At 34.7% G+C, this 25,787-nt stretch overlaps 1 protein-coding gene and 1 long non-coding RNA gene across 14 annotated transcripts in view; both read left to right on the top strand.

Annotated features, from left to right (window-relative positions):
- osbp2b (oxysterol binding protein 2b) overlaps positions 1-25,787 on the top strand; it is a 142,475-nt gene that overhangs the window by 71,232 nt on the left and 45,456 nt on the right. The window lies entirely within an intron of this gene.
- si:dkey-90a24.1 lies at positions 22,313-25,292 on the top strand. Its single transcript, NR_170265.1, has 7 exons — positions 22,313-22,332; positions 23,120-23,176; positions 23,350-23,417; positions 23,521-23,593; positions 23,761-23,916; positions 24,058-24,150; positions 24,590-25,292. It is a non-coding gene; the product is annotated as a si:dkey-90a24.1 (long non-coding RNA).

The following is a 25,787-nucleotide window of genomic DNA, read 5'->3' as shown; positions in this document are numbered from 1 at the left end:
TTCTCCGTCTGTCCCTCTGAGATGTGTTTAAATGTTGCTTGTCAGTTGGGGATTGTTAATTGTGAATAGGCTCTTTTTTTGTGAATGGCAGCTGTTCAGTCGTGATGTGCGTTTGTAGGCCAACCTGGCTAATTCAAGCTGGAGTGGTTTTCGGTTTGTGAACAGCATAGGGTTTGTGGTTAACATCGCTGGAAGAGACTTGCAGGTTTTGTTCTACAAAAAAGTTAATTAATGGAACTGAAAAAATCCTTTTGTACGTATTAATTGTTAATCTGCTGTGCGCTTCAAAATACGTGTTTCAAACAGTCACACTGTTGTTTAAAAGTTTGGGGTTAGTAACCCTGCAGGCACAGGATGTCAATATGATGTCATATTGACGTTGTACCCAAATGCACCCCAACATTGTGGGGACATTGGATTTTGTTTGGAAATGAAAATCTAGTTGACGTCAAAACCCAACGTCCAACCTAAAATCAACTTAAAATTAATGAAACTTCAACGCCTAATCATGTTACACCTTGATGTTGTGTGGATGTCACCACTATGACATCTATCAGACGTTGGACTTTGGTCACTTTCCAACACAACCTAAAATGACCCAAATTACGGTATTACGGATGCTGGCTAGACATTGAATTTTGGTCACCTGACATCACGACCTAAATCTAACCTAATATTAACGTCTTATAATGTTGTGTGCCAGCTGGGAAGGTTTAAAAGGTTTTCTTGAATAAAGTTTAGTTCTTATTAAGACTAAATTTGTTTGACTGAAAATAAGTAGGTCGTCTGCGCCAATGTTGTATTAATTAGTGTGTCGACACTTGGCACTGTGTTACTTACGGCGACCCGAGTTCAATTACCCCCTTGAGGTTCAATGCTGATCCTTCCCCTCTTCCATTAAAAAAAAGGGTGGGGGGGGGGGGGGGGGGGGCAGACAATAAAATATAAGCTCATGGGGTGACATGGTGGCGCAGAGGGTAGCAATGTCGCCTCACAGCAAGAAGGTTGCTGATTCGAGCTACTGGTTCTGTGTGGAGTTTGCCGGTTGCTCCCGTGTTGAGTGGGTTTCCTCTGGGTCCAAACGGATGGGTTTTTCCCATAGTCCATAGACATGCTGTACAGGTGAATTGAATGAGCTAAATTTTCTGTGGAGTATGTGTGTGAATGCAAGAGTGTATGGGTGTTTCCCAGCGCTGGGTTGTGGAAGGGCATCCATTGCGTAATAATAAACAGGAATGCTGGATTAGCAGGTGGTTCATTCTGCTGTGGCAACCCTTGATGAATAAAGGGACTAAGCCGAAAAGAAAATGAATGAAGGAATGACAGTAGCTCATGATCTGCACTCACTAAATTATTTTCGTTTTGAGGTTTTTATTTTACATTCTCTACACGCAGAACGTTTGTAGTTTTGTTTCCCAAAGAATAAAAAAAATATTTGAATGAGGCCATATCACTTCAAAACAAGTTATATAAAAGAACAATGCACCAAATAAATCTAGCGATGCACGCGTGTGGTGCACTACACTACACTAGTGAGCAAAAATACAGTAAAATCTGCCATATTGTTATTACTACGGTAATGGCAAAGCTGTTTTTTTTTTTCATTTCCATCAGTCAAGTCTGAAAGAAAGTCATCATTTACTCTTGTTTAACTTGTTCAAACCTCTTTTAGTTTCTGTCTTCTGTTGAACACAAAAGAAGACTTTTTGAAGAATGCTGGTTACTGGCATTCATTGACTTCCATAGTATTTTTTCCTTCTATGGAATACAATGGGTTCCATCAACCAGCACTTTCCAAAATGTCTTCTTTTATGTTCAACAGATAAAAAAAAAACTTGTATAGGTTTAAAACCACATGAGGAAGAGTAAATGGCAAGCAACACGTTGACAATAACAAATAATCATATTAGACTACAAACAGCCCAATGAGTTGTTGTTTAGCACGTGTGCAGGGGCTGCAGTTTGGTGTGTCTGAGTGTGTGTTGTTGAAGTGGAGAAGGAGACACAGAAAAGAGGAGCGTTTTTTTTCATAATGAGATTTCAGTGATGATTGGACCAAGTTACATGTGTCCTCATTCATTCACCGGCTGTATATATAACTGTAACCAACTGTGTATATATATAAATATTATATATAAATATTATTTGACTAAATATTTTTCAGGACACTTCTATACAGCTTAAAGTGACATTTAAAGGCTTAACTAGATTAATTAGGTTAACTAGGCAGGTTATGGTAATTAGGTAAGTTATGGTATAATGATGGTTTGTTCTGTAGATTATGGAGAAAAAATATAGCTTAAAGGGGCTAATAATTTTGTCCCTAAAATGGTGTTAAAAAATAATAACGGCTTTTATTCTAGCAAAAAAAAAACATAAAAAACTTTTTCCACAAGAAAAAATATTATCAGACATAAAGTAAAAAAAAAAAAAAAAAAAAAAATATATATATATATATATATATATATATATATATATATATATATATATATATATATAAATGTCAAATCAGCAGGATTTATTTTAGTGTAGAAAACATTTTTGAGTCATAGAACATAGACACATCAACCAAGAATGTAAGTAAATGAAGTGAAAGTGAATGCTTGAAGAATTGGACAACTGTTTAAGTTGTTTGGACATTTTATGTCTGAAAACTGTTAGATCCATAATGCATCAATGTGTTGATGTGTTTGGAGATTAAATATTGCAGAATGAATCTCCCTCTGATTTATTTATAGTTGCAGTTATTTTTGCCTGACCCTCTCAAATATCTATTGACTTTACCCTCAGTTCCTGTGAATGGAAGTCTGTATGTATGTACATGTTTTTGATTTCAATAGGAATGCGAACAGAATATTGTAACAGTGCATAAATAGGCAGCATTCCACATAGAGTATATTTATATGTGGATTATAGAATACTGTGGCTTTGGTCTTGTGTTACAGTTCATGACCCTTGACCCTTCAGTTCAGCAGTGTGAATAATGTTGAGCATAATTCATGAATGCTTCATATACAGTTGAAGTCAGAATTATTTGCCCCCCTTTAATTTTTTTTTTTCTTTTTTAAATATTTAATTTCCCAATTGATGTTTAACAGAGCAAGGAAATTTTTTACAGTATGTCTGATAATATTTTTTCTTCCGGAAATTTCAGCTAGAACAAAAGCAGTTTTTTATTTTTTAAACTCCATTTTAAGGACAAAATTATTAGCCCCTTTAAGCTATATTTTTTTCGATAGTCTAGAACAAACCATCATCATACAATACCTTGCTTAATTACCCTAACCTGCCTAGTAAACCTAATTAACCTAGTTAAGCCATTAAATGTCACTTTAAGCTGTATAGAAGTGTCCTGAAAAATACCTAGTAAAATAATATTTACTGTCATCATGGCAAAGATAAAATAAATCAGTTATAAGAAATGAGTTAATAAAACTATTATGTTTAGAAATGTGTTGAAAAAAAATCTTCTTTTCGTTAAACAGAAATTGGAGAAAAAATAAACAGGGGGGCTAATAATTCTGACTTCAACTGTATGTAGATTATCTGTTACTTTAAACAGAATTAGACTGACATTCCCACATTAATAGGTCTTCATCAAGTTTGATCTTGAGGAAATGACTTCTAAATTGAGATGCCAGAGATTTTAGATAAAAGTATGTATCTTGTGCTAAAGCCAGAAGGTGATGGGCTACTACTAATAAAGTCAAGAGATCTTATATGCTGAATGTGAAATCGGATTATTTAAACACTAGAAAATCTTCCGACAAACAGCTAGTATGATGAGAAAGTAACACACACACAAAAAAATCTATGATAGTTTAATCACTTTTCCAATCTGGGGTCTAATCTTTATTTCTTCAGTGGAACACAAATGTGTTTTGATAAATGAAAGTTTATTTGGTCAACAGTTTTGTCTTCTATGAAAAGAAAGTCAGAAAAGAATAATGAGAAATTTTTCATTACTAGGTAAACTTTCACTTCAAATAAACAGTTTGACCATTTTGACCTAATAAGCTTTGAACAGAAAAGTGCTTTTTAAAAAGATAGTTTACGGTGGCACTCTCTCCACCTGATTAGTCTTCAAGTTATTGCATCATTTGTGAAGCAGCAGAAAGAGTTACAGTGCTCTACATTGTGTGTGTGAAAGAGAGACTAGTGGGTCAGACTGACATTGAAATGAAGGATATCTATTTCTTCCACACACACACAGTACAGCCCTCAGACTAGAAACATGATGATAAAGTGATGCCCTGTTCTGATTGGATTGACCCCAAGATCTCTGTCCATCTGTGATCATTTTACAGAAGCATCTTTGTCATCTCTGACTGTACATACAGCTCTGAGAAAGTGTCATTTGTTTTAAAAATGACTCCTGCTACTAGTTCAAACTACTTATTTAAAATGAGTTAAAACAACACAATTTTTACGTTTTTGGGGGGTACAACTTAAATATTTTATGTTCAATCTACTTAAATTTGTACAAATTATTAAGTTAACTAAATCAATTTGTGTTGGGACAACATGAAGCAGTTGTGTGGGACCCAGCATTTTTTAGAGTGTCTGTTCCACATTGGCAGTTGTCAAAGTGGCAATCTTCGCTCCAATTTTGAGCTGAAAATAAAGCCTTTATCTCCTAAATGTCCTTTACACAAATATCAATATTGTTATACAGCGCCCAGTTGAATTAGTCAATAACATTCATGTTTTTAGAAAACATCAATTGACCAGCTGTAAATACATTAATTTCTCTCTGTTGTAAGCTGGATTTGTGTCAGTTATGATTAGGCCTGTCACAATAATTAATATATCGACTTATTTATGAAGGTAATTCAGTTGCGAAACTCGAGATCTTGCAAATGTAAATGTGAGCACTTGTGATAATAATATTTGTATGTGTAGGTTGAAATGTACACTTACAGCTCTGATGTGAACAGCTGAAATCCTCGATTTGCACACACACACAACAATCCACACACTTGTGTTTTAAATTGGAAGTTGCAGATTAATAGTTGTGTATTTGTAAAATGTCATTCACAAATACAAAGTGACAGACACACGTGTGCACGGCAAATTTGACTGCATCTTCGCTCTACAACCACAGGTCGGCACTCACAACCTCTCAGATTCGTCAGTACAACTACAAATCTCCCGCGCTCTGACTTTTGCTACACATCTCCCGCGATCTCTGTAGCAGAACTCATCTGTGCACTCGCAGATGCAGAGGCGTGAGCAGCGCTGGGCAGGGGAGGGGCGGGGCTGGTGTAAAGCTGTTTGATTGGCTGATGCCTGACCAATGAACAATGCCAGCAGCCAACAGGACTGAGGTGCAAAATAATCATTTCCCACGATTATTTTATTATTTAGGGTTTATTTAAACTCTTTTCTGAAGAGATTCTTGTTAAAAATAATAAATTCTGTGGAAATGTACATACCAGTAAAAGAGCAGCAAAGCCAGTTTATTGGCTAGAGCCAGCCAATGAGATGGGGCGTTTCTGTTTGTCAGGACACAGGGCAGCTCACGTTGTTGGAGGCCTCGAGCAATCAGAGGGTAAGTTATGATTTTTAATAATTATCTATATGTTCAATACTGTTAGCTAAGCTAAGGACTGTGCTGGGTGCTTCTCTTGTTTGTTTCTTATATAAGAAAACAGTTATGAGTTATCTAGGAGCTGCTTTCAATCATGTTATATGGTTCTAAAGATACGATTCAACCCACATGAAATAAGAAGTTGTAATAGTATTTATAGTAAATAATAGTACGTTTTTGAACCATACTAACTATAGTAAACTGTATCATACAGTATATATTGCAGTATCTACAACTTTGTTAATGAATGCAACAGCACACTGCAGTATTAACTAGCATGAACTTTAATAAATTGAAGTATATTTACACACACACACACACACACACACACACACACACACACACACACACACACACACACACACACATTAATAGCAATTAAAAATAACACTAGGCGTTTCAGTTTCTTACAGATCATACCGGTTTTTGTTATTATAACCTGCATCATATCTATCTATCCATCTATCTATTTACATGTTTGTGTACAGTGTGTCCTTTATATCACTTTTTTAATTATGAACGTTACTAACTATAGGTTATTTCTCAGTTTCCTGTAAGGATGGAGTGACAGGAGAGATCAGCATGTTTCAAGTCGATGAGGAACTCAGAGAAGCTGCATAGCTTGAATAGGATGTTATTTATGCTAAAGATGACATGATGATCCAGCACATCTACAAACACTTCAAAATGATTCAGATCGTTCAAGAGGAAGCCGACTTTATTTTCTCTTTTTTCTTGCCAAGATGACTACAGATTTGAACAAAACACACACTCACCCACAAACACAACTTTTATTTTGATAATTGTTTAATGTAGTATTTTTACACTTTACTGTAAGGCAGGGGTGTCAAACTCAGTTCCTGAAGGCCCGTAATCCTTCACGTTTTTAGTTGCAACCTTGCTTCAACACACTTAAGTGAAAGTTTCAAACAAACCTGAAGGACTCAATTAGTTTGATCAGGTGTGTTTAATTAGGGTTAGAACTAAACTTTGCAAAGCTGCAGCCCTCCAGGAACTGAGTTTGACACCTGTTCTGTAAGTGAAATGTAATTTGTCAAATAAAATTTACAGTCCAAATAAGTGCAGTGCAAAGGTCTAGTTACTTGTATTGAAATATTTCAGGGTTTTTCCTAGTTCATAATGAGATGGAGGTGGTAAATCCAACTTCATCATTACCCATCAAATGTTATCTCCTCTTTAATACTTTGCTCAAGCCTATACTAATGGTCAGAAAGCAAGCCATTGTGTAAAGCTGGTTGATGCTCGCTGTAATAGAGAGAGATGATGACTGTTCAGCTTATGTTGCTTAACCCTGCAGATGAGATGCTCAAAGTGGACCCTCAGCCGAGCGATGGACACTGTCTCCCTCACCTAGTTGCTCTTCCTTTGAACACACATATCATGTTGAAGGATGCAAGTTGTGGACCTAAATCAGATGTAATGCATGTAGATGTAAAAATTAGAAAGAAATGAAACTGCTTTAAAATGTATTAGGTTTTACATATAAATACGTGTTCTTAACAGATTTGTTTCAACTTGATATTTGCATAATAAATGGCATTAGAATGTTTAGTTTTAAACAGATAGCTATATTTCAATTTTTTCAAATTTAAGCTATATATATATATATATATATATATATATATATATATATATATATACATACATACATACAAGTATACTTCAATTTATTAAAGTTCATGCTAGTTAATACTACAGTGTGCTGTTGCATTCATTAACAAAGTTGTAGATACTGCAATATATACTGTATGATACAGTTTACTATAGTTAGTATGGTTCAAAAACGTACTATTATTTACTATAAATACTATTACAACTTCTTATTTCATGTGGGTTGAATCGTATCTTTAGAACCATATAACATGATTGAAAGCAGCTCCTAGATAACTCATAACTGTTTTCTTATATAAGAAACAAACAAGAGAAGCACCCAGCACAGTCCTTAGCTTAGCTAACAGTATTGAACATATAGATAATTATTAAAAATCATAACTTACCCTCTGATTGCTCGAGGCCTCCAACAACGTGAGCTGCCCTGTGTCCTGACAAACAGAAACGCCCCATCTCATTGGCTGGCTCTAGCCAATAAACTGGCTTTGCTGCTCTTTTACTGGTATGTACATTTCCACAGAATTTATTATTTTTAACAAGAATCTCTTCAGAAAAGAGTTTAAATAAACCCTAAATAATAAAATAATCGTGGGAAATGATTATTTTGCACCTCAGTCCTGTTGGCTGCTGGCATTGTTCATTGGTCAGGCATCAGCCAATCAAACAGCTTTACACCAGCCCCGCCCCTCCCCTGCCCAGCGCTGCTCACGCCTCTGCATCTGCGAGTGCACAGATGAGTTCTGCTACAGAGATCGCGGGAGATGTGTAGCAAAAGTCAGAGCGCGGGAGATTTGTAGTTGTACTGACGAATCTGAGAGGTTGTGAGTGCCGACCTGTGGTTGTAGAGCGAAGATGCAGTCAAATTTGCCGTGCACACGTGTGTCTGTCACTTTGTATTTGTGAATGACATTTTACAAATACACAACTATTAATCTGCAACTTCCAATTTAAAACACAAGTGTGTGGATTGTTGTGTGTGTGTGCAAATCGAGGATTTCAGCTGTTCACATCAGAGCTGTAAGTGTACATTTCAACCTACACATACAAATATTATTATCACAAGTGCTCACATTTACATTTGCAAGCTCTCGAGTTTCGCAACTGAATTACCTTTATACTTATTGCACAACACTATATATATATATATATATATATATATATATATATATATATATATATATATATATATATATATATATATATATATATATATATCCCATATGTAAAAATCAAATCTAGCAACATTTTAGCTAATTGCGCAACCTGTGTGGAAGTCTGTGCATTATGTTTTATGATGTGCAACAATCTGTGCAATATTTGTACTTTTTTTTTCTGGGTCTTAAATATTTTTAGTGCAATATCATTGTTTTTTAAATGAGTGCTGAATCACTTTATTACTTGAAATATTTTATGTGTAATTGTTTTATGTGTAATATTATTGGTTTTGGTTAATATTATTTTCATTACTTGATATATGACTTAATAGTATTAGTTACCACTGATTCTTTTAAGTGTAATATCTTATATAATAGTTTGTATACTCATGTATTGTGGCTGTTTCCTTTTATAGATTGGTTGGATTTATGTGACTTATTTCACTTATTTAATTTATTTATTTTGTCTTGTGGTTTTGTGTTTCTGTGTTTTGTGTGTTATGGCAGTCATTACGTAAGCAATTTCCTGCGGGATCAATGAAGTTTTTCTAAGTCTAAGTCTAAGTCTAACCTCTCTATCTCTATTGAAGGTGTCAGTATGGTAAAAAAAAAAAAAATCCAGTAGGCGCAGTAGGTAGTGCTGTCGCCTCATAGCAAAAAGGTCGCTGGTTCGAGCCTCGGCTGAGTCAGTTGGCGTGTCTGTGTGGAGTTTGCATGTTCTCCCTGTGTTCGCGTGGGTTTCCTCCGGGTGCTCAGGTTTCCCCAACAGTCCAAAGACATGCGGTACAGGTGCATTAGGTAGGCTAAATTGTCTGTGGTGTATAAATGTGAATGAATGTGAATGGATTTCCCAGAGATGGGATTCAGCTGGAAGGGCATCCGCTGTGTAAAACATGCTGAATAGGTTGGCGGAACTAAGCCGAAAAGAAAATGAATGAATGAATGAGTATTTTCATGTGGGTGCCTGACAATTGAAAATAGATCTGGTAGCAGATATCGCAACTTTTTACCTTACACTTTTTTGTTAACATGTATTATTATTTAGTTAGGATATGCATTTGCACATTCTGATTCCATTGCCTCATTAATAAATTATTAAAATGACTATAATTAAATGAAATGTTCTTAAGAATAAAATATTATGAAGTGTATTTGCTTTATTATGCTATTATATTGTCATTTTGGCATTATATCATGAGTGGCATAAAACGGTCTTAAAATGACAGTGATATCATTAATAATAATAAAAAAAATAATAATATCTTACAACAAAAAATAGATATCGTGACAGGCCTAGTTATGATGCCATATTGTATGTTGAGAGTTTGATGAATCAGCTATGTAATAGAGATTGTGTTTCGGTACACATAAATGAATAATGCATCAGTAAATCTACTTTAGAAATATACACTGTTGTACTTTGTAAAGCCTGCGTCTGTGGAGATTAATGAAAACATCTTTTGCATTTACTGTTGGCTGTAAGTAAACTAACAGTGACCTTTGCTAAACACATCAACCACCGGCCTAATTAAAAGACTTTTTAAAGTCTTGGAAACATTTTCAGGGTTGATTTGAAAGTGGATTGTGTATGTTATTTTATATTTCTGTTCTGCAGTTTGCTTTTGCTTTATTAGACAGAATTTGCTCATGTTTGTTTAGGGATTTTTGGTTTGGTTTTGAAATGTAAGATCATTGCAGTGATAATATTCATTACGGCACTTATACTTTGTATAAAAGTATAGCTCACACCTGATTGACTGATTTAAATAAGTAACTTTTTTTGACATTACTTTTTGTCATTTTTTACAGTGCATGCGATTCAGTTGAATTAAAGAGCTCAATCTGTTAAACTAAATATTTTTACTCCGAAAACTAGTTTAAACAGAACCTGGGGTGAACTGCATAAACAAAGACATTTTTAAGGAAAAGGTTATGACACTTCTTACGGTTTACTTGTTACATTTATTTGAATATATATCTGTAGCTTATTACAATATAGAATATAGCTTATATATATATATTGTAGCATATCTAATATCTATTATATATAATGTAATGTTGTGATTAGGGCTGCACAATATATTGTTTCAGCATTGATATCGCAACATGCACAACCGCAATAGTCACATTGTGAAGATAAACAATGTCCAGTCTGAATTCTGTTTAAGCAGGAGCCACATAATTGTATTCAATCATTGTATTTATATGGAATTTATATGATTTATGCAAGAAACATTACTTACTTAGAATTTTTGTCTTGTTTCATGCCAAAATCTACATTTTAAAAACAGGAATAATTCACTTACTCCACTGGCAGATAATTTCCTTAAAACAAGCAAAAACTCTTATTTTTAATTAATTTCTGTTGACGGTGAAAACTAAACAATATTTTTAGTTGATTAAAACATTTTCAGATATTTGGACCTGAAATAAGAAAAAACAAAGTAAGAGAAAAATGTTTTTAATTTTTTTTTATTTTGATTTTTCAGTTTCTATACCCAAATACTGTTAGACTCCCCATAAAAAAAGTCAAATAGAGCTAATAAAACCATCTTCTTAAACTGTATTCATATTGCAAAATTAAAAGAAAATTTAAATATTGTAATATCAGATTTTTCCAATATCATGCAACCCTAGTTGTGTTGCATAGTAATAATAGAAGCAAAACAATAAATATATTAACAATAACATCTGTGGGGATTTAAAAAAATGGGGATAATCTTATTTTTAGGACGCTATTTACAATGTTTTTTTTTTTTTGCCAAAAACTGTGTCCTTCAAAATAATATTAAAACAAAAGTGTTTGGCGTCGTTCAATATTATATTAGGTTGTCAGTGTATCTAGCATCTTTGTCATGCTTTTAAACCCTTCAAGTTTACTGCAGCTCTAATTGTAGGGATACCAGTGACTGTTAAACCTTAATACCTGTTTATACTTCTTACAGTCAAAAGTAGTCATTTGCACAGAGAAGTACTGTGATTTAGTTAATTGTCGTCTTGCCATTCACTGTTCATTCTTATTGGGAAACTACCAGCAGTAAGTGCTGTTGATCAGCAGTGGTGCCAGTCCCTGTGCGCAGTATTACATTGATTAATCTATGCCAGTCAATACAAAGCTTTGTAATCAGTTCATCAGCTCTACTCTCATTCACTCAAACTGGTACAATAAAAACCTGAGAGCTGTCACAGATCGCCATCATGCCAGAGAGAAGCAGTGTCACTTTTAAGAGGAATTTTTCCACCTTTTCATCTTGAGTGACAAACAATAAATAACCATTACTTGTTTTTTGCAAAGATCTTTCTGGCTGGACATAAACCACTGCTCTCAGTTGTAAATATATAAATATATATTTCACTCACCAGCAACTTCATTACTTTTGCATTGGTAGGACTGGGATTATGGGATTATCTTCCATTGCTTTGACTTGCTGGAATGTTCTACAATCTGAAATATTGTTATCGGTTTTTATTCTCTTTTCTTCATCTATGTTAAGCTGCTTTGACACAATCTACATTGTTGAAAGCACTATAGAAATAAAGAAGGATTGAATTTAATTTTTACATGGGAAATTGAGGCTGCATTTATATTAGAGCATTTTCAGAAGACCAGTCTGGGAGTTCTTTGTTTCAGTCCATCTATACTGATATAATAATGATATACATCTATGCAGATCCCCAGTATTTTCAAATTAAAACAGGGGCTTAAGCATTTTCAAAAAGCTCTGTTTTTTGCAGAGTCGAAGGTAGTGGAGTAGTGTGGACACAAGGTATAAACGCAACACAGGCTATTTCTGAAAATGTAGTTCTATATACATTTCTGGAGATTGCAAATTATGTAACCAGAAGTACATATGGCTGCATTTCGTCTTTAAAACGAATTCTACAGGAGGGCTGATATGGATAGATAGATAGAGAGACAGACAGACAGACACGTACTGTATATTCGAGTCCTGATCTGGAGGTAACGTCCAATTCCTATCAAGTCTGAAACTGTGTGATCAGGCCTGATTTCTGATCACTTGATTGGATCTGGACATCCCTAATTCTGTCACCATTTTCCTTTAGGACTCCTGAAACACTAAGAAATCCTACAGTGAACATGCACGAATCCTACAGGGAACATGCAGGACTTCATCAGGAATTATACAAGAAGCTAAAAATGAAAATGACAGTGCGCATCCAGAGTCCTTAATTACATTTAGTAATTTGTCAATCACTGTCTGTCACTCTCTCATTATCTTTAATGGCTCTGATGCCACTTGAGGGATGTTAAGTCTTGCTTGCGAAACAACGGCATAGAAGAAAACACACCAGCACCTGTTTCTCTCAGTGCATTTACATTTATGCTCTTTAAAACTATTTGCATATATTATGCAAACTGAAATGAACAAAAGACTGTAGTATTCAATCTTGTTCAGCCGTTTAGGAGTCTATCAAACATACAAACTTATGTAAATTGCCTTTATAACAGTTTGAATGTACAAGACGTAAACTGAGAACTATGCTTCCCTGAAGAAAATTTTGTGAATGTTGTTGCTGTAGGCTAGTAAAATTTGCCATGTCACTGCTGATTCTGACAGGCTGTCCGGATGCAGGGTTGAGAGGATTCTTAGCGATTGCATCAGGGCCTGCTTTGGAAACTGCTCTGTGTCTTAACACAGGGATCTGGGGAGAGAAATGAAGACAGCACAGTCCATCACTGGCTCTGAGCAGCATGCATGACATATATTCAGACAGATGACTGAAGGAAGTCAGTTCATTTTTAAAGACCCCTGACATCCCAGTAATTGCTTGTTTTCTTCTTTACCACCTGGGAAACAGAACAGAAGTTCCTGGGCACAGACCATATGACCATGGCAAAGCTTCGACCCACAGGGAATAATAATTCAATCTTACTGCTGTAATTTAGTTACTGCAACCAAGTTTAAAAAAACAACATATTTTATATTCTTGCTTGGTGATGGTTTGGTTTGATAGTTTGGTCCAGTATTATTCAGTTAGCCCGGTACCGGGTCTGTGACGTCATCAACTTTCACTTTAAGATTTAAAGGGCTAGCATTGCACCAGACCCCCTTAAGCTGTTTTGTTTGAAAGTGTAGAAGCTATATTTTATGCACATATGCATCACTTTGGTTTTTATTCCACTGTACAAAAGTTATTTACACTTAAATACACAGTATTTTGGATACCCGAGCTGAGTATAAAACATTGGTTCACTTTTATATTTTTCATATGGTTCATATATGACACATGTACAAGTTATAGCTCAAATAAAAGCCCTTGCCTGTGCTCATACGGTTCTAGCATTCTTTTACTGAATTATATTCACATATCAAACAGTTGTCAAATGAATTGTGGTGTTTCCATGGCGCGAAAGTGAAAACAATACATTTATGATCAATAAGCAGCCCCAGATAGCAAAGAAAGCTGTCATCTCTTACCTTATGCTGTGCACTTCAGGGCCATGTCTCCTCTGTTTTTGAGGTAATGTGCATATTTAATCCTTTTATAGGTCTGACGTGTTTCAAACGCAGTAAATTATGTTTGATCAAACAAAAGAATAATGAAACATGAAAACAATGATCGATCCCTGTGGCTTGTATAGCACCTCTCATCAGTTGGAATACAATAACTTTTGCATAGATTATGGTAGAGACATTTTTCTTTTTTCCTATGATTACAGACATGTACAGGAACCACAAAAATAATTACAGCAACCTTGACCACACAGAACCTAAAAGGTACACATTCAAATTTGAGTTTATTTAAAAAAAAAAAAAAAAAAAGCGCTTCTTTTTTTAAGTGTTTATTATAACATAGACAACATATACAGTTATATTAAACACTTTCAATAGTGTTTTATGAAAATTCAAAGGGTTTTCTTTAAAATGATACCAAAATTTTGCATTTACACCTATACATGTGGATTTGGAAAGCTTTTAAATTTGGGTTGGCAAAATCCAGGCGGAAATCTTAAAATAGCATTTGATTTTAGGAAGTTAATGCAGGATTTTAATGTAATGTTGTAATGTAATATGATATTTTAATAATATAAAGAACTTTATAGCTTCTTTATTTTTGGCAGTTTGTAAAGTAGTAGTTTTCATTCAATATTTGCATCCAATAAAAAATTGAATTATAGTGTAATTTATATTTAATTATTTTAATGTTTTTTTTTAATGTATTGATTTATTTGAAGGGGCTATACTGTATGTTAAATTGAAAATACTTGTTATTAGCAGCACCAGTGGCACTTAAGTGAATTGCAGCTTGATTGTACAACATGTACAACAAAAATAAAATACGAGAGACACATAAATTGAATCACCTTTGCAACAATTTATTTTTAAATAACTGTAAACATATGCATAACCCTTTCCTTTCAATAATAGAATAAGCAGACAATAAAAATCACCTGGATGGGCAAATTGATTTCAAAGGTGCAATAGGAGTTCTTTGAAAATGCTAATGTTAGCCTGATAGCAATGATAGCCTTTGTCCAACCCTGCAAATTGCCATCCAAAGCTGCGTTTCCTGAATGCATAATGCACACTATCATCACATCACTATCACATCATCACTACATTACATCAAGTGATATTTATCAGAGAGAAAACTTCAGTTAGGATCTGTATAAAAGACATATAGATATATTGACTATGTGACGCAGCAGCACGGTGGCGCAGTGGGTATCACTCTCACTTCACAGCAAGAAGGTTGCTGGTTCGAGCCTCGGCTGGGTCAGTTGGCATTTCTGTGTGGAGTATGTTCTCCCCGACGACAGGGTTTACGTCCGGTAAAAAACGGTTATAGAATGCAGGCAAAACAAAAGGCAAAAAATAAACAAGTAAATAACAGAGTGAGAATGTGGTAAAATCTGAAAACCTTGTAAAAATCAGGCAACTATGAGGGCTTCTCTTTTTCTAGATAACTTTTGAAAACACTATGGGTTGGGTTTAGGGAAGAAGTGGGAGGGTTAATCGGTGCTTTTGAAAACACTATTGGTGTGGTTTAGGAAAGGGGGTGGGTGGGGAATTGGTCGGTCAGTCAGTCAGTCAGTCGACAGCGGCCTCTGATGGATTTCTGTAAGGAGAGCAGGTATGAATGGCAGTCGTGAGGGAAATTTGAGACCTGAAAAAGCGCAGCCATTTTGTAAATCATGTTGGAGGATTTGGGTCATGTCATCAATATTTCATACTTCAAGCTTCTGTTAAGGGCACTAAGTTTGTGTCGATGCTCTCTGATTTTCATGGTGCATTGTGGGATTTTTCAGAGCACAAATTTTTCAGTGCACTTGAACAATTTTGCGATTGAAATGGCTGAATGTGGATTGAATTTGCACTTAAATTGGCTGACAGATAGGTGCACTGACTGCTGAACAAGGGTGCTGATTGAGACGCACCATTCAAACATTTTGTGTGTGTGTGTGTGTGTGTGTGTGTGTGTGTGTGTGTGTGTGTGTGATTGAACTGTCTATTTTACTGTCAAAAACTTCTACTGTGTTGTTGCTTATTTTGCAAACTTTGCTGTTAAGCAGTCATGCTTGTATATCCAGCAAGGAGGTGTAAATCTCATGCAGGTTTCGAGTTGTGATTTGTATAAGCTTGTGTGTTTGATTGACTCTGAAGTGGCATGCTGTTGTGTGCTCATCGCAGTGCTACATAATCTATATCATCATGTTTCATCTGCAGCACGTCCACCTGATCTGAACATTCAGGTGATGATGTTTCTCTGATTGACCTTTTATCGTTCAAATAGGCAAAAACGGCACGACAGCATATGGATACAGTAGATGGACCCTATTTAAACATTTGCTAAATAAAAAAATAGCCACCACTTTATAATAATTGCACACCATGAATAATTTATGAAGCATTAGCAAATAGTAAGCGCAGCATTTGTTAAGCATTAACTCTACATTAATAGACATTAGTGAGCAGTTTGTAAATATTGCTACAAATGCTGTATTATTGATCTCTAGGCACATCTATAATGCTTAATGTTTTTATTTTCATACTTTGAAAATGCTGAGCTATTATTAATACATTACTAAATTAAGTATTGCATTATTTACAAATCAGTCATTTAAGAGTTGGTGATTTAAGATCGTTCAGAATGAGTAAATGATTATTAAATCCTTTAAATGAACGTTTAGACATCTTATTTTTCATCTATTTAGTAATAGTTACTCTGTATGTTAATAAATGCCTTATTAACACAAATTTTTAGTTCATCTAAAACAGTTATGCTTTGTAAATCTCTTAAAAATGACAATTAAAGGCTCAGTTATATTCTGAACAGAAAATGAAATGAATAAAAGAGTGATTCAGATCAAAAAAGTTATAATATTAATAAATTAATTGAATGAATGGATGTAAACGTGTTATAAATGATTTCTAGAGTGCAGTTATTATGAAGTGTTACCAATAAATACATGCAAAATCATGTGATTTGAAAGTTGAGGTGCTTTTTAAAGGGTTTGGCAAATAGTAATTTTTTTATAATATCAATTTTTTTTTTAAAACTAGTGCTTTTTTTACTTGCATGCAGTATAATTGTATATATGCTGTGACATTAACCTTTTCATTAATGAGTTTATATTAACTGAAGTTAACACTTTGTTATATAAATGAGAAAAATGTGCAGTTGCCATTGCAAGTGTAGCTTTGCTAGGAGACTGTTGTAACTTCACAGTGAAAGCTGATAGAGTTTATCCCACCTTCTTACATGGCTTCTTATAAATCCTTTTTAATCTTATGAGTTCTATAATAGTCAAATTGAAAACCGTTTTTAAATCCTTTGTGAGCTATTCCTGGCAGTGGCATCAATACAGTAAATCTGGAGGCATGTAACCAGCTTAAATATTTATTAATTCAGAATTGCTTCCTTTCTCAGATTAATTACCAGATTATTGCAGGCTGCTACTTACTGTAGGTAAGTCCTTGACATGTTCACCATAGGTCATAGTTAATTCATCATTCAGGCAACTGAAACAACTGAACTGGGAAAATTTGTCATGGTCAAATGCTTAGTTGATAATATGCAGAGCAAATATGGTGTTTGGAGACACAGGATGCTAAAGTACTATTTCATGTGGGATTTATTCTTTAATCTGATGTTAAGCTGATTTTAGATCGTAAATACAGACTGGAGACACCAGATGTGTTTGCTTTTACTATTTCAGGCTTGTGTTGTGTCACTCTTTGTAAACAGAGGTTTTTGTGTTCCATTTGTAGACTACAACACACATCTAAACAGACCTCTATGTAACATATGGTCACAGCATGTTATGGCCTGTTAGTGTTATGAAATGGCAAGTCATCCTGTTATACTGAACACTTTCCAGACAGAGAAGCTGTGGAAATGAGCTGTAATCTCCAGCACACAGCAGATTTAACCTGTGCCAGCTGCACATTACCCTCAGACCTTCATCAGCAGCTCTTCTAAAGCTGAGGGGTGGCAGAGGGGAAACAGCACTTAATGTGAAGCTGCATACACATTTTTCATGTGTATGCTTAGAATTCATCTAAGAAAAGAAGTAGTTGTGTACGGCAACGTGTGTTTGTGTGTAAATACAGTCCAGTGGAACAGTACGCAGCATCATCAATGTAACATATGACAATTTTACATATGAAATTTTTCAAATATAATACATTGTATATTTTGTTCTGTATATACAAAGAAACTAGTGTAATAAATTAATAATAGTGTTTGCAATAAATATTAAGTGTTTACCCTAAACTCCTCTTCCTTTAGTTTATATATATGTAAACCATATTTTTATTTGCTTATACATATATTCATACACATAAAAATGTGTTTGTGTTGATGCTTTTGATGTGGCTAACAAATTTCCCCATGTGTATAGCAGTACCAGCAATTTTTGAATACATGGGGATTTTTTTATTGTTGTTTTATTGATTTTCTAATAGGGTTGGGGTAGAGGAATTCAATATGCAATCTGTACAGTATAAAAATTTAGGGGAAGTCACCATAAATTTATAGAAACATTTATGGGAAGTAACCATAAAAGATAACATCCTGTGTGTGTATTTCTTGTATACCTCACCTTATGGGGACATTTTTTTCTTCCTGTAAGAAAAAATAGCACAAAAATCAAAGAATGAAGTATTTTGAAAATTGTGAAAATGCTGAATGTTTCTGTGTGGGTTGGGTTTAAACTACATCATTTAAAGTATTATAAAAATATACATTCACCAGCCAGTTTATTAGATACACCTGTCCAACTGCTCGTTAACGCAAATTTCTAATCTGCCAATCACATGGCAGCAACTAAATGCATTTAAGACGATCTGCTGCAGTTCAAACTGAGCATCAGAATGGAAGAAAGGTGATTTAAGCGATTTTGAACATGGCATGGTTGTTGGTGCCAGACAGGCTGGTCTGAGTATTTCAGAAACTGCTGATCTACTTGGATTTTCACACTGACCATCTCTAGGGTTTACAGAGAATGGTCTGAAAAGAGAAAATATCGAGTGAGCGGCAGTTCTGTGGGCGCAAATGCTTTGTTAATGCCAGAGTTCAGTGGAGAATGGCCAGACTGGTTCAAGCTGATAGAAAGGCAACAGTAACTTAAACAACCACTCGTTACAAGAGCATCTCTGAACGCACAACAGACAACCTTGAGGCGGATGGGCTACAGCAGCAGAAGACCACACCGGATGCCACTCTAGTCGGCTAAGAACAGGAAACTGAGACTACAATTCACACAGGCTCACCAAAATTGGACAATAGAAGATTGGAAAACGTTGCCTGATCTGATGAGTCTCCATTTCTGCTGCAACAATTGGATGGTGGGGTCAGAATTTGGCATCAACAACATAAAAGCATGGATCCATTCTGCCTTAAATCAACGGTTCAGGCTGGTGGTGGAGGTGTAATGGTGTGGGGGATGTTTTCTTGGCACACTTTGGGCCCATTAGTATCAACTGAGCATCGTGTCAACGTCACAACCTACTTGAGGTAGGTTACTACTACTGTTGCTGACCATGTCCATTCATTATGACCACAGTGTATCCATCTTCTGATGGCTACTTCCAGCAGGATAACATGTCACATCATAAAGCGCGCATCATCTCAGACTGGTTTCTTAAACATTACAATGAGTTCACTGTATTTAAATGGCCTTCACAGTCACCAGAACCAAAACACATTCAGTCACATCCAATTGAGCACATTTGATTTGCATCCGATAAATCTGCAGCAGCTGCGTGATTTTCAGTACCATGTTGAATCTACGCCATGAAGGATTAAGGCAGTTAAGATTAAGGGTCCAACCTGGTACTGGAAAGGTGTTCCTAATGAAGTGGCTGGTGAGTTTATATCTAGTAATGTTTAAAATTGTAAAAATAAAAACGTGTGTGTGTGTGTGTGTGTGTGTGTGTGTGTGTGCAGTTTGCAATTAATAAAATGTATACAATTTATGCATTTATATAATTAATGCTTATTTTATGCAATGTTTGTATTAAATGTATTTGTATGTTTCTTGTATAAAGGACAGTCTAGATCCAGATATTCCATGCACACAATACCGATTTTGCAAACTGCGCACAATATATGCCAACACACGGCACCAAAAGCACTTGCTATGCAAATATGCCGTTAGGACATTTACATTTCTTCATTTAGCAGACACTTCTATCTGAAGCGAGTCCCTCACAGATTTCTCTGTCAGCAGTCACATGACAGCTCACAAATACGTGATGTATCTGCACAAACAGCCATATGTGTGTCTAATGGAAACTGAGAAAAGAAGAAGCATTTAATTGTTGGGCCCTTGAGATGTCATTCTGTTGCCTTTTAGATTAAAACAGTCAATAAGCTGTCTCGAGGTCAGTAGCTGATGTGGCACAACAATGAACGGAGAAACAAGACAGAGCTTTTTAATGCATAATAATTACCTTTTGAATCTGGTATTATGAAGAAGACTAGTTAGAGAACAACTAAAGTTTGTCGCCAGCAGGACGTGCCCTGTCCCTCCACACTCAAGTGTTTTGTGTCTGCATGTATGTGGAGTCATGAGAAGGTTAATGTGCTCAGTCTCTGAACAGTTTGCTGACGGCGGCTCTGCTCTCTGCTGAGGAGGAACAAACAGTCAAATCAATCTCACCCTTGCCCTGCTCTGCTGCTCTGAATGAGGTTGCCATGTCCTCCTCTCTCACGTGCACCGTGGGAAATGTCTTTTCTGACAAACGTTCTTTCTTTTGTCAGAGATGAACAGCGTTGTTCTTTTCATATACATGTACATTATTTAAAAGGCACATATTTTACTATTTTTCCAGATTTAGGATAAGTCTTTTGTGTCTACAGAATGTGTGTGTAAAGTTTCAGCTCAAAATACCCATCAGATTATTTATTAGACCTTTCAGAATATTGAATTTTCAGCTCTGAACACAATGTAACTGTTTTTGTTAGCTGTGCCTTTAATGCTAGTTCTCCCCACCGGCTGTTTCAACATGCCTGTCAGTGTGTACCTCAATCTCCGCATCGGCTGCGTCTGATAAACAGTACAGTGACAGACGTGAAGGAAGCAGATCTCGCGTAACGTTTGTGAGAAATACTACAGTAAAAACATTCCCAATGATTATTTGATGTATTTGTTGTTGAGTTAATTCAAGCCTCTCTGCCACGATGAGTCACACACAGTGTCATTAAAAAGTTCACGTGCATACACACACACAGCACGCGTTTAATATACGTTAATATACACTGCTGTATAGGTATTCGTTATGTTAATATACACAGTAAACCTGATTTAATGTCCACAAACCGTGATTGAAGCGTCTTCTTTTAGAATTGGTCCTTTGCGCATGTCCTGTCTTGTTTATATGTTTACACGCATTACCAAGGAGACATGTTAATACGTGGCTTTCAATCAAATCAGTGAGCGGGGAAACTGTAGTCCTACGTCACGTTGTGGAGGGCTTCAAAATGGTAGGGATTTGGGTCTTATTTTAATGTCAGACAATTTAAGAAAATATGCTTATTGTCTTAATATCACCCCAATATGCCTGTGGACACACTCTACGTACATACAGCTCGGTCCAAACAGCTTACACAAGATTCCCTTTAAAAGAATTTTACTATCTAAACGACACTATAGCCTGATTTACATTGCACAAAGCCAGTCATAAGTGTCTGTTTTTTTTTTTTTTTTTAATTATACTTTTACTGAAAGCTGAATAAATGAAGTTTGAATTGATGAATATTAGTTTGGACAGGACGATTTCTGTGATACAAGGATTTAAAAATCTGGGTTTAGTCTTGAGATATTGGTTGAAAAAGGGTTAAAAAAAATCTAAATACTGAGAAAATCACCTTTAAAGTGCTTTGTAGTGCATAGTAATAATCAAAAAATAGCTTTGATATATTGACAATAGGAAATTTACAAAAAAAAATTCAAGACTACTTTTGCTCCGACTACAGAATACTGTTAGACTCCCCAGAAAGCCATAAAGGATTGTTTATTTATTTTTTTTATTTTGGATTGCCATTCATTCATTCATTTATTCATTCATTCATTTTCCTTTGGCTTAGTTCCTTATTCAAGGGTCGCCACTGAACCAACACTCTAAAAAATAACTCAAGCGATCTGTTACCACTACAGAGTTTAATACATTGTTGTAACTTAAAAATTCTACATTGCTGATTATATTAAAACTTTTAAATTGCCAGAGTAATTTTATTAGGTTTACACAACAGGAAAATATTGATAATTACATCAACTTAAAAAAGAGGGTAATTTAAAGATAAATATATCTGTCAATTAGTTTAAAACAATATTTAACTTATAACAACCCAAAAAAATTGCGTTGATAACTCAATTTTTCCACACCAATGGAGTTCTTGATTTCAAAGCTCCTCCCTCACTGAGCGATCAAGAGGCATGTCTGGACAAGTTCTAAGCAGACCATTTGGCACAAAGGATACTTTAAGGTGAGATATCTGGGTTTTATTTCATTTCCAAATCAATATTCTACATTCCATTAGTGTTGGCTACTCCTGGTAAATTATAATTGATGTTGGCAGTGTTTTTTGACTAGAAAATAGTAGATAAGAAAGTAAAAACACATATGATAAGCCAGAAAGGCAATTTAGTATACATGTCAAAATAACATAAAGTTTATATAGTAGATGCTTTTTTCATATATAGTATTGCTTTATCCTGCATGTTTTATGTTAGTTACCCTAGCAGAAATATATATTCTGGAGCTTGCTCACAGTTGTTATCCAACCTGAAATTTGTATTTTATTCCTCCTGTTCTTATGGAAAATATTACATTTATCTACTGATTGCTAATATTTTCATACAAAGTTCATGCAACTGTATTACAACTTTCTAGGCTGATCTGTATTTTAGATATAAGGCTTGTATATAAAATAGGTTGGGGGTGCAAAATGTGTAAATTTGAAACATCAACATAAATAGTTTTGCTAAAACATTACAGACTACACCATGGTAATTGTGGGCAACCATTTTCATGCCTCTGTCAAGATTGTTTGTGTTTTTTCAGAACATGGGGCAGCCTTAGATCACATTTATCAAGACATCAAACTTAGAAAACCTCCAGATTTGCAGAAAGTTTTTATTTTACTTGTCCTTGTTTCAATGCCATGACAATTTCCATAGAAATAAAAAAAAAAAAACACACAAAACTGTCATCTGTGTATTTCAGAACTGCAATTTCAGAACTAACATTTATGGTACATTTGCTTCCCACAGAAGCCGAAAACATACTCCTCACTCATTGCATGACTTCAAGGCAGACATAATAAAAAGGTATGTATGTTCATTCAATGCAGATCAACACAGTGATGTGGAAGGTCAAAGTGGGGAGCTGTCTGATGAAGGTCAAGATGACAATAATGATGTTACAGACCTGCCAAACTGCATGGAAAAAAAATGGCTTTGTTGTTTCTAAAACTGGAGAGCACTTTTAATGTATCTTACAGGTGTATAGAAGAGGTTGTTAAAGAGTTAAATTTTATATCTCGATCAGCATCTGGACCCATCATCAAAGGTATTTTACAGTCCTGCTTGGGTTGTAAAGCCCTTCTTACAGTCCACAAATCTGTCTAATGTAAACCGTTTGCATGAAGTAACAAAAATAAACAATTTTCAAGTTGTTGCAGATAAAATGGGCAAGAAATAAGGGATATCTTGGAGCGCTGGCCTGCATTATCAGATGAAACACAGGTAAGTTTAGTTTTATTTTTAGTCTAGTTTCACAATTTTGCGAGAAAATCGTCTTCAAGTTATTTATGCTAAAAACTTCTTACAACAATAACATATTACATGTTATTTGTTGTGTTACACATTGTATACAATTATTCCATTATTTAATTATTCTATTTTTTTTACAGATAAATGAAGAATTCAAGAGGATAACCACTGTAGGTCTTGAATCCACATTTATGGCCAAACTTGACAAACGCACCCCAAAACTAATGGACCTGGCCTCATCCAGGGGAGGAGCTAAAGGGGAAAGAATCAGAAGGATTAAGGATATGCTTCTTGAGGTATTGTAAATAATTTGTACACACTAGAATAGTTTAGATTTGTGTTAAATTGTCAGGTTGCCATCAGTTGTTTGTTCAGAAAAAACTATATTCATTTACTGTAGGTACTTTATCTTGATATATATTTTTCTAATTAAACAGAACAATGCAGTTGAAGTATGGAGAGAAGTAGCCATTCACTGTCTTGTTGTCTATCTTGGAGAGAAAGAAGAGGATCTTTTTAAGGAGTTTGCTGTGAGTATTACAATGTTTTTAAATTAAAATTAAATCTTCCCTTGACAGTGGAAACATACAAGACAAAATATATGCTCAATGACTGCTTTCTTTTAGTTTAATGTGTAGGTATATTACATTGTCCACACACACTGGTTTTACCTAGCTCTGTGTTATAATAACAATGTACTATTTAGTTCAATAAACAGATGTTGAAAATAATGAGAAAGATTTGTAAAATGGGTATGACTGTTGCGTTTCACTTTTCCATTTAAATTACATTGTGAAACGAATTATTCTTATGATTGAGTAGCTGGGTGCATGACCATGTAAGGGGTAAAATAAAACAAAGTTTCCAGAGATTAACTGAAATCAAATGCAAGTAAAATAAAAAACTGAAGTAATTATAAATTTAATTGTCTCTATCATGCTAATCTATTTTTTTATCTTTCTTTACAAGAATACACAAGAATCATTGGTGATCTGTCAACTATGGAATTAAACCACAAGACGGAAACCATCATTGTTGAGGGAATCAGAATCCTGATTGGAATGGATATCTCAAGGTGTTGTGCTCTGCTAACGGGCATAATATATGCTCTGAATCTGAGCTACCCCAAGGAGCTTAAATATACTTGTTAAGTGTTTGAGAAGCTGTTTCTTGAACTTGATGGACTGACGCCCAGTGCAAAAGTAATGCGTCTCAAGAATAGCATTTTCTGAAGCCTCTACTTATTTCAAAGTACATTTTGCTCTTTTTGTTGCAACTATATTGTTTTGTATTTTGAAGTCCACATGCTGATCTTTTTATTTCATACTGTTTATATGAATGGTGGCATTTACATATGTTTGTTTATAATAATACAAATGTTATATGTTTTACAATTAAGGTTAGCTAATAACAAGTAGTTTGTAAAATGTACAATTTATAAGTTAATAGTTAGCTTTAAGTGTATCAATGCCTATAACTCTTGTTTTGTTGGAATTCATTGTGATGGCATAGCTATGCATGCATGCACATTTTTGAAGGCAAAGCTGACGGGTCAGTTTGTTTATAATTTGTGAGACAGTACAAGTTTGTGTTTGGTAAACTTTGAGAAGTGCAATATTTAAAATAAAACACTGAAAACTGTGTTTCTAAATAAATAAAAAGTTACTGAAGTTAAAATTGCTGTTGTTTAAAAATGTATTTCTTACAAGCACCTAAATTAACAATAATATGAAAACAAACAAAAAATTTAATTTCAGCTACTTAATTTTTTTGAGATTCTAAACTTGAAAACTAGCATGTATAATTATGGTAATTAAGTACATAACACTGTTTTTTGTTTAAATGTTAATAAAAAAAGCTAGTTGGAACAACTTAATTTTTTAAGTACTCAACTTAAAAAAATTGAGGTTATGCTATGTAAAAATACCTCTGATTGAAGAGGTAAAGGTAATTTGGCTAACATAATAAAGTTTGCTGTCTGAACTTCATTTTGTTAGATGTTGCCGTAACTTGAAAATATTGATGCAAACTGTTGCGTTGATTTTTTTTGTTTGGTCTAAGCAATATTTTTTAGAGTGAACTGTTCCAGCATATGTTGTATGCACCGGATGCCCTTCCAGCACCAACCCCTGCCCCGGCTCGTAACTTACGTAACTTACTCGAAACA

Source organism: Danio rerio, chromosome 5, assembly GCF_049306965.1.
Source record: "Danio rerio strain Tuebingen ecotype United States chromosome 5, GRCz12tu, whole genome shotgun sequence".
Lineage (NCBI taxonomy): Eukaryota > Metazoa > Chordata > Actinopteri > Cypriniformes > Danionidae > Danio > Danio rerio.
The sequence above is the reverse complement of the archived record's forward strand: the minus strand, read 5'-3'. Positions and strand labels throughout refer to the sequence as shown.